A 10,433-nucleotide genomic window follows, 5' to 3' on the forward strand; every position below is an offset into this window, starting at 1 on the left:
TACAAATGAACTTATTTACAAAACAGACTCACAGGCATGGAAACCAAATTTATGGTTACCAAAGGGGAAAGGGGGGGAAGGGATAAATTAGGAGTTTGGGATTAGCAGATACAAACTACTATATATAAAATAGATAAACAACAAGGACCTACTGTATAGCACAGGGAACTGTATTCAATATCCTGTAATAAACCATAACAGAAAAGAATCTGAAAAGAATATATATTTATATATATATATCAACTATACTTTAAAAGAACTCCAGATCATCACTTCTCTTGAGAAATCAGCTCTCTGGCACCTCTGGGTTCACTTTCTGGCTGGAAAAGTGGCTGCTGCTTTGTAGCTGGGCATGTGCCCTCCACAGTCCCCCACTCCCGCTGTCTCCCCAAATTGCAGCTACTGTCAAAGGCCCTTCATCTCAGCTGTGGCTATGACTTTAACACTCCCAGCCGGCTTTCATTGTGTGTCATCTCTGTAAGCAATGGGCTGTGGCCCTGTCCTAATGCTTATGGGTAGAGGCTGCACCTAGGGCATAAAGAGGCCATGGCCATTTCAAGATAAGACACCTTGTTTTCAGTCTCCTGGGATTAATGTGTAGGGTCCAGAGAACTGACAATTTCTTACACGTTTTCCTCTAATTTCCAAAATGTTCATTAATGGGGGGAAAAGAATATGTATCTTCTCTTAACTTGCTTGCATTTATTTGTCCTGGAAAGGTTGTATTTCATCTGGCTACGCTGGTTTTGGCCCAGCTCGGGTGCTGGTGGGACCCCAGGCTCCTGCTCTCCAGAAGGGAAGACCTAAACAGGCAAGAGAATCTAAACTGGCAGCTGCCTCCAAGCCACCGTCCTTTCTTTGAAGATGGTCTTCAAAGTCCCAAACCCACAATAGGGAGGAGGAGAGGGAGGAGAGAGCACTGAAAAGGAGAGTAGTTGAGTGTGAGGATTTCCCTCCTTGACTTTCATTCTTTCTCCACTTCTAAAGTGGTACAAATGTCCGCTGAGTGTGACAAATACACAGCTGCCCAGCCCAGACCCCCAGGCGGGGAAACTACAAAATATACTGTACAAACCGCGATACTGTTAAGAGAGAAAGCGAGTGCTCTCAATAACTACACTGAGCCAGGGAGACAAACTACAGCCCGGGGGCCAAATGCAGCTTCCTCCTGGTTTGTCCAGCCTGGGAACACAGCCGCCTTCGTTCATGAGTTGTCAGTGGCTGCATGCACACTGCAACAGCAGAGGTGAGTCGTTGTGGCAGAGACTGTCTGCGTCCTCTTGGCCCCCAAAGCCTACAATATGGACCCTCTGGCTCTTCGTAGAAAAGTTTGGCTACCCTGGTGTTGCTGGTTCAGGGACCACATTTTGAGAACTACTGGTAAAAAGGGTTCCTACAACCTGCAGGAGGATGTCTGCTTTCCTAGGAAAGCCCTTTTCCAGATGAGCTCACAGCATAATCCAAGTCAGCCCCAGGGGCCTCCAACAGAATCTGCCTTTCTCACAAAATCTGAAATCCTTCCCGACCTCCGGTTTGGGGGTGAGTGGCATGACACCTCCTCGGGGCCCAGGAGGTGGAGTAAGGGTTCAGAGCGACAGGACAGAGACGTGAGATCCTTCCCCAGTAGCAGCACCTAAAGGCCGGTGACACTCACATCAGAAAGTTGACATGCCCTCTTTGTTCCTCCCCACCCCCCCAGATTGAAGTGCTAGGATTGTCCTCACCACCCAGCCTCAGGCACGATGTTGTCCTTTTGTGATTCCAAAGCTGAATCTAGGGATCATTTTAAAACTGATTCCATGTATGCAAATCATGGAGGAAAAGAGCTTCCCCCTGCGGCCATTCCTTGTAGAGCCCTGGGTCTCTGCGTCAAGCTCCCTGCTTGAGACGATAGATTCAGGAGGAGAATGAATCAGAAAGAACTCACTGGTTTGACTGTTTGCTAGCCTGCAAAACAAGTGAGGAGGTCCTGGTGATGACGATCCCATTGGGATGGAGATGGGGATGGGGATGGGGTTGGTGGTGATGGGGATGGTGATGACAATTTGTTTCAAACATTTGAAATGAGCCAGACCAGTCCAGTGGTTAAGACTCCGTGCTTCCACTGCAGGGGGCACGGGTTCGATCCCTGGTCAGGGAACTAAGATCCCACATGCCGCACGGCCTTAAATTAATTAATTAATTAAATAAAATGAGCCAGACACACTCAAATTTCATCCTCACAACAAGTCAGTACAGCAAGTCAGTACTGCTGTGGTCATCAGTTAATAGAGCAGCTGATGCTGAGAATGGCCGTGTGCCTTGCCCAAGGATACAGTTATGGGTTGAATTGTGCACCTCCCCCCCATTCCTATGTTGAAAATCTAATTTCTAGTAGCTCAGAATGTGCTCTTACTTGGAGATAGGATCTTTACAGAGGCAATCAAGTTAAAATGAGGTCACTGGGGTGTGCCCTAATCGAACATGACTGGTGTCCTTATACAAAGGGGAGATTTGGAGACAGACATATATAGAGGCCATGTGAAGAGACAGGGAGAAGATGGCCATCGATAAGCCAAGGAGAAAGGTCTGGAACAGATCCTTCCCTCATAGTCCTCAGAAGGAACCAACACTACCGACACCTTGATCTCGGACGTCTAGCCCCCAGTACATTTCTGTTGTTTAAGCTTTGCGGTCTATGAGACTCTGTTACCGCAACCCTGGCAGACTAATACGACACCCAGTGGGTCTTCAAACCCAGATGTGACTGACTCCCACCAATGAGCACACCGTGTGGCTGAGCACTCAGCAGCTGCTGCATTCAGGCCCTGCCAAGACCGTAGGGATGGGAACACTGAGGCCTGTTCCTTCACCCACATTCCTCTCCCATCCTATCCAGCGCTGCCAACGTCCTCCCCTTTATTCATGGTGCCTCCGCCGGCTGGTCCCTTGCACCACGGACAGCCGCCCAGTTTCCCCCGTCCCTTCCCCCTCCAGGAACACTCTGGAGCCCTTGCTCCCAGGTAGACACCCTCTTCTGCTTCCCAGGCTTTCTGCTGAATGTGCTGTCCACCCTCCGCTTCTCCCACCCTCCCCAGACCCAATGCAAGGAGACACAGCCGATGTGCTTCCTGTTCACCGTTGCTGCTTCCAAGATATCCACATTCCACCCTCGGCCAAGCTTCTCCTCCTCTGACACTCCAACATCGACCATGGCCAGCTTTCCTGGTTCCAGGCCATACCTGCCTCCACTGAGAACTAGCACCTGCCATCATTCTAAGCGACCCAACATCCACCTAACCTCATTCCGTCCAACACCCCAGGCTCAAAGCTCTTCAGCGCTCTGCACTTTCACCTCCACTCCATCCAACCCAGACCTGTGCCAGCTCCTGAATGGCTCCACTTGTCACATTGAAAACCGTGGTCTCCTGCCCTTTGAGCTCTCTCGCTTCCTCCCTTCCACCAGCCCTGTTCTCTGCCCCTCCCTCCCTCTCTGCAAAACACATGCATCTCTGCATGCCGGGCCAAGATCTTCTTCCCCTGCCTCTGGATTACATTCCCACCCTGGAATGATCGCCAGCTTCCAGTTACCTCTCATCAGTACTCTGTCTGTCTTCACCGTTTTCTCTATATGGTCCTTTCCCTTCAGTATTTAAACTCAGCCAAATCTCTCTCATCCTTAAAGAGGAGAATTCCATTTGTGCAAATGTCTTTTTCAGGAAGATATATGAAGTTGATCGTAATAGTTACTTTTAGAGAGAGGGACTGAAGGGTCAGAAATGAAAGGTATGGAATTTTGCTTTTCGCTTTATAAATTTGCTATAGCGTTTGATTTTTGTTCCACTTACCTGGAACATTTTCATTAAAACTAGCAAAGAAATAAATAAAAAGCTAATGATTTAACCATTGCCTTTCTCCTCTAGAAAAAGCCCTCCCCTGACCCCATCCTTCCGCCTTGTCATTCACAGTCGTCTTGCTCTCTGCCTCTTCTTCCCCACCTCACGCTTGTTCCTCAGCCGCTGGTGCCTTGTCCACCATCCCGCTGAAGTTGCTGACAAAGGCTATCATCATTGTTGTTGCTAAATCCATGCCACGTGCTGGTCCTCCTTGATTTCCCTGCTTGGACTGCTCTCCCTCTGTGGTTTCTGTGGCTTGCCGGTTCTCTCCTTTCTTAGTCTAGATGATGTTGGTGTCTCCCAAGGCACCAACCCTCATCCTTCCCCTTAAACCCAGGAGATTTCATCCACTCCTGTGGCTTGACCTATCAGATGCTCAGGACCCTCACACCAGGCTTGACCTCGTCTTATCTACTGGTCATTTCCTTAGTCCCACTTCAAGCTCAGCAGGTCATCTTTCTCTGCATGCCCCAATCTGCCCACCTGCCATATCAAGTCACCCTTGACTCTTCCCCCACCTTCTTATTCCCATACCCAATTACTACCCAAATCCCACTAAGTTGGTCAGCTAAATACTCCTCTCACCTGCCCTCTCCCTCTGCCACATTTCTACTGTCTCTGCCTTAGTTCATGCCTGCACCAGCTCACTCCTGGACTAGTATAATAGCTGACGGCCCTCTCTGAGGCCTGTCCTGTCACCCTCAAATCTGTCCTCCCATCAGCTGCCAGAGTGGTTTATCAGAAAATGCAAAATCTAGTCTAAGATTCTCAATGCCTACCTGCAACCACGACCTCCCCCATTAAAGTCTGAGCTACCCTCATGGTTTATAACCCCACCACGACCTGGCCCTGTCTGTGCTCCAGCCCCATTTCCTCCCACTCTCCACCACAAATGTTACACTCCAGGTGCACTGGAAAACTTGACATTGACAAAGCATCTGCAGCTGTTTCATACCTCCATGTTCAGGCTCCCAGGTAGCATTTGCAGGGCCCTGAGGTAAAAGTACCAACAGACGCCCACGTACCATGTGTCTAAATATTGAAATTTCTCAATCAAGCTAACATGTTGTCCAATAAATATTTTCTTTTTTTAAAATTGAGATATAATTGGGGGGAATTCCCTGGCAGTCCAGTGGTTAGGACTCTGTGCTTTCACTGCTGAGGGCCCAAGTTCAATCTCTGGTCAGGGAACTAAGACCCCACAAGCCATGCGGTGTGGCAAAAAAAATAAATAAAATATATATATTTTTTTCTTTTCTTTTTTTTTTTTTTCACACACACACACTGTATTTTATTTTTACAAGAGATAAATAGACTGACACCAAGCATAAAATATATTTTTTTTAAATCCTTAAAATAGAGTGAGGGAGGGGATGGAGTCAAGATGGCGGCATGGGAGGACGCAGAGTTCACGTCTCCCCACAACTACGGCACCTGCTGAACTTTGGTAGGGGACCTCGACGTCCAAGGAGACGGGAAGAACCCCCGAGCAACTGGGTAGCATGTGGGGGGGAGTGAGGGGGGAGAAGTGGAGACCAGACAGGACCAGTGCCCCTGAGGGGTGGCTGGGAGAGGGGAGGAGTTCCCACCCCTGAAGGGACCCTTGGGGGCTCGGAGGGTGGGGGAAAGGGCAGCTAACATTTCCCTGCCCAATCGGGCCCTGGGAAGCCTGCTGGGCTCCCTGGCTGGGTCCTCCACCCTCCGAGGCCCCCTCTGGCCAAGTGGGCCCTAGGGGTGTGGGAAGGAGGGAGGAGGGAGGAAGACGAGCAGAGGCCAATGGGGAGGAACCCTCCAGTAACAGAGGATAGGGGGAATGCGCCTAGCATTTCTCCCGCCCACTCAGGCCCACGGAGCCTGCTGGGGTCTGAGACCTGGTCCTCCGCCCTCAAAGGCCAGAGGCACTCCTGGGCTCCTCCTGCTGCGTTGAGCCTAAGCCCAACCCCCTACCTCCCCAGGGCCTTTTCTGGCCCTATGGATCCTAAGCATAGGCCCCGCCCACCACCTAAACCCTGCCCCTGCCTAAATCTTGCCCCCCGCAGGCAAGGCCTTTTCTGGCTTTTCTTTTTTTTTTCTCCTCTTTTTTGCTATTGTAGTTCTGTTTTACCTTCCGGTTGTTGTTTCATCTACATATATATATATATATTTTTTTTTTTTTTCTAACTTATCTGTTAGTTTTCTAATCTCATTTTATTTTTTATTCTTTTGTTATTGCTCTGCTCCTTCCTTTATTTATTTATTTATTTTTTGCTGTCCCATGTGGCTTGCAGGATCTTGGTTCACGAGCCAGGGGTCAGGCCTGAGCTCCTGCAGTGGGAGCTCTGAGTCCGAACCACTGGACTAACAGAGAACCTCAGACCCCAGGGAATATTCCTTGGAGTGAGGTCTCCTGGAGATCCTCATTTCAGCACCAAGACCCAGCTCTACCCCACAGCCTACAAACTCCAGTGCCAGAAGCCTCAGGCCAAACAACCAGTAAGACAGGAACACAATCCTACCCATCAAAAAAAAAAAAAAAAAAGATGCCAAAAATAGGTCACAGATAAAGGAGAAGGTAAAAGCCTACAAGACCAAATAAATGAAGAGAAAATAGGTAACCTACCTGAAAAAGAATTCAAAGTAATGATGGTAAACATGATCAGAATCTCGGAAATAGAATGGAGGCACAGATCAAGAAAATACAAGAAATGTTTAACAAAGATCTAGAAGAACTAAAGAACAAACAAACAGAGGTGAATAACACAATAACTGAAATGAAATATACACTAGAAGGAATCAGTACCAGAATAACTGAGGCAGAAGAATGAATAAGTGAGCTGGAAGACAGAATGGTGGAAATAACTGCCAAGGAGCAGAATAAAGAAAAAAGAATGAAAAGAATTGAAGACAATTTCAGAGACTTCTGGGACAACACTAAACGCACCAACATTCAAATTATAGGGGTCCCAGAAGAGGAGAAAAAGAAAGGGTCTGAGAAGAAATTTGAAGAGACTATAGTGGAAAACTTCCCTAACATGGGAGAGGAAATAGTCAACCAAGTCCAGGAAACGTAGAGAGTCCCATACAGGATAAATCCTAGGAGAAACACACCAAGACACATATTAATCAAACTAACAAAAATTAAATTCAAAGGAAAAATATTAAAAGCAGCAAGGGAAAAGCAAAAAATAACATATAAAGGAATCCCCATAAGGTTATCAGCTGACTTTTCAGCAGAAACTCTGCAGGCCAGAAGGGAGTGGCAGGATATACTTAAAGTGATGAAAGAGAAAAACCTACAACCAAGATTACTCTACCCAGCAAGGATCTCATTCAGATTCAACAGAGAAATCAAAAGCTTTACAGACAAGCAAAAGCTAAGAGAATTCAGCACCACCAAACCAGCTTTACAACAAATACTAAAAGAACTTCTCTAGGCGGGAAACACAAAGAAGAAAAAGACCCACAAAAACAAACCCAAATCAATTAAGAAAATGGTAATAGGAACATACATATCAATAATAACCTTGAATGTAAATGAATTAAATGCTCCAACCAAAAGACACAGGCTTGCTGAATGGATACAAAAACAAGACCCATGTATATGCTGTCTACAAGAGACCCACTTCAGACCTAGGGACACATACAGACTGAAAGTGAAGGACTGGAAAAAGATATTCCATGCAAAGAGAAATCGAAAGAAAGCTGGAGTAGTAATACTCATGTCAGATAAAATAGACTTTAAAATAAAGACTATTACAAGAGATAAAGAAGGATTCTACATAATGATCAAGGGATCAATCCAAGAAGAAGATATAACAATTATAAATATTTACGCACCCAACATAGGAGCACCTCAATACATAAGGCAGATGCTAACAACCATAAAAGGGGAAATCGACAGTAACACGATAATAGTGGGGGACTTTAACACCGCACTTACACCAATGGACAGATCATCCGAACAGAAAATAAATAAGGAAACTCAAGCTTTAAATGACACAATAGATCAGACGGATTTAATTGATATTTATAGGACATTCCACCTGAAAGTGGCAGAATACGCTTTCTTCCCAAGTGCACACGGAACATTCTCCAAGATAGATTACATGTTGGGTCACAAATCAAGGCTCATTAAATTTAAGAAAACTGAAATCATATCAAGCATCTTTTCTGACCATAACGCTATGAGATTAGAAATCAATTACAGGAAGAAAACTGTAGAAAACACAAATACATGGAGGCTAAACAGTGCACTACTAAATAACCAAGAGATCACTGAAGAAACCAAACAAGAAATTTAAAAAACACATAGAAATAAATGACAATGAAAACACGATGACCCAAAACCAATGGGACACAGCAAAAGCAGTTCTAAGAGGGAAGTTTATAGCAATTCAATCTCACATCAAGAAACAAGAAAATTCTCAAATAAACAATCTAACCTTACACCTAAAGCAACTAGAGAAAGAAGAACAAAGAAAACCCAAAGTCGGTAGAGGGAAAGAAATCATAACGATCAGAGAAGAAATAAATGAAATAGAAACGAAGAAAATAACAAAGATCAATAAAACTAAAAGTTGGTTCTTTGAGAAGATGAACAAAATTGATAAACCTTTAGCTAGACCCAGCAAGAAAAAAAGGGAGAAGACACAAATCAATAAAATTAGAAATGAAAAAGGAGAAATCAAAACTGACACCTCAGAAGCACAAAGGATTATAAGAGACTACTACAAACAACTATATGCCAATAAAATGGACAACCACAAAGAAATGGACAAATTTTTGGAAAGGTACAATTTTCCAAGACTGAACCAGGAAGAATTAGAAAATATAAACAGACCTATCACAAGTAATGAAATTGAAACTGTAATTAAAAATCTACCAACAAACAAAAGTCCAGGACCAGATGGCTTCACAGGCGAATTCTATCAAACATTTAGAGAAGAGCTAACACCTTTGCTTCTCAAACTCTTCCAAAAATTTGCAGAGGGAGGAACACTCCCAATTTCGTTTTACGAGGCAACCATCACCCTGATACCAAAACCAGACAAAGATATCACGAAAAAAGAAAATTACAGAGCAATATCACTGATGAACATAGATTCAAAAATCCTCAACAAAATACCAGCAAACAGAAACCAACAACACATTAAAAGGATCACACACCATGATCAAGTGGGATTTATCCCAGGAATACAAGGGTTCCTCAATATACGCAAATCAATCAGTGTAATACACTATATTAACAAATTAAGGAATAAAAACCATATACCCATCTCAATAGATACAGAAAAAGCTTTTGACAAAGTTCAAATTATGATGAAAACTCTCCAGAAAATGGGCATAGAGGGAACCTACCTCAACAAAGTAAAGGCCATATATGACAAACCCACAGCAAACATCATTCTCAATGGTGAAAAACTGAAAGCATTTCCACTAAGATCAGGAACAAGACAAGGATGTCCACTCTCACCACTCTTATTCAACATAGTTTTGGAAGTCCTAGCCATGGCAATCAGAGAAGAAAAAGAAATAAAATGAATACAAATTGGAAAAGAAGAAATAAAACTGTCACTGTTTGCAGATGACATAATACTATACATAGAAAATCCCAAAGATGCCACCAGAAAACTATTAGAACTAATCAATGAATTTGGTAAGGTTGCAGGATACAAAATTAATGCACAGAAATCTCTGGCATTCCTATACACTAACAACAAAAATCAGAAAGAGAAATTAAGGACACAATCCCATTCACCATTACAACAAAAAGAATAAAGTACCTAGGAATAAACCTACCTAAGGAGGAAAAAAACCTGTATGCAGAAGACTATAAGACACTGATGAAAGAAATCAAAAATGACATAAACAGATGGAGAAATATACCATGTTCTTGGGTTAGAAGAATCAATATTGTGAAAATGACTATACTACCCAAAGCAATCTACAGATTCAATGCAATCCCTATCAAATTACCAATGGCATTTTTTACAGAACTAGAACAAAAAATTTTATAATTTGTATGGAAACATAAAAGACCCCAAATAGCCAAAGCAATCTTGAGAAAGAAAACTGGAGCTGGAGGAATCAGGCTCCCTGACTTCAGACTATACTACAAAGCTACAGTAATCAAGACACTATAGTACTGGCACAAAAACAGAGACATAGATCAATGGAACAGGATAGAAAGCCTAGAGATAAACCCACACACATATGGTCACCTTATCTTTGATAAAGGAGGTAAGAACATACAATGGAGAAAAGACAGCCTCTTCAATAAGTGGTGCTGAGAAAACTGGACAGCTCCATGTAAAAGAATGAAATTAGAACACTCCCTAACACCATACACAAAAATAAACTCAAAATGGATTAAAGACCTAAATGTAAGACCAGACACTATAAAACTCTTAGAGGAAAACATAGGAAAAACACTCTTTGACATAAATCACAGCAAGATCTTTTTTGACCCACCTCCTACAATAATGAAAATAAGAACAAAAATAAACAAATGGGACCTAATGAAACTTAAAAGCTTTTGCACAGCAAAGGAAACCATAAACAAGATGAAAAGACAACCCT

This window comes from Balaenoptera physalus, assembly GCF_965194825.1.
Source record: "Balaenoptera physalus genome assembly, chromosome: 15".
NCBI lineage: Eukaryota > Metazoa > Chordata > Mammalia > Artiodactyla > Balaenopteridae > Balaenoptera > Balaenoptera physalus.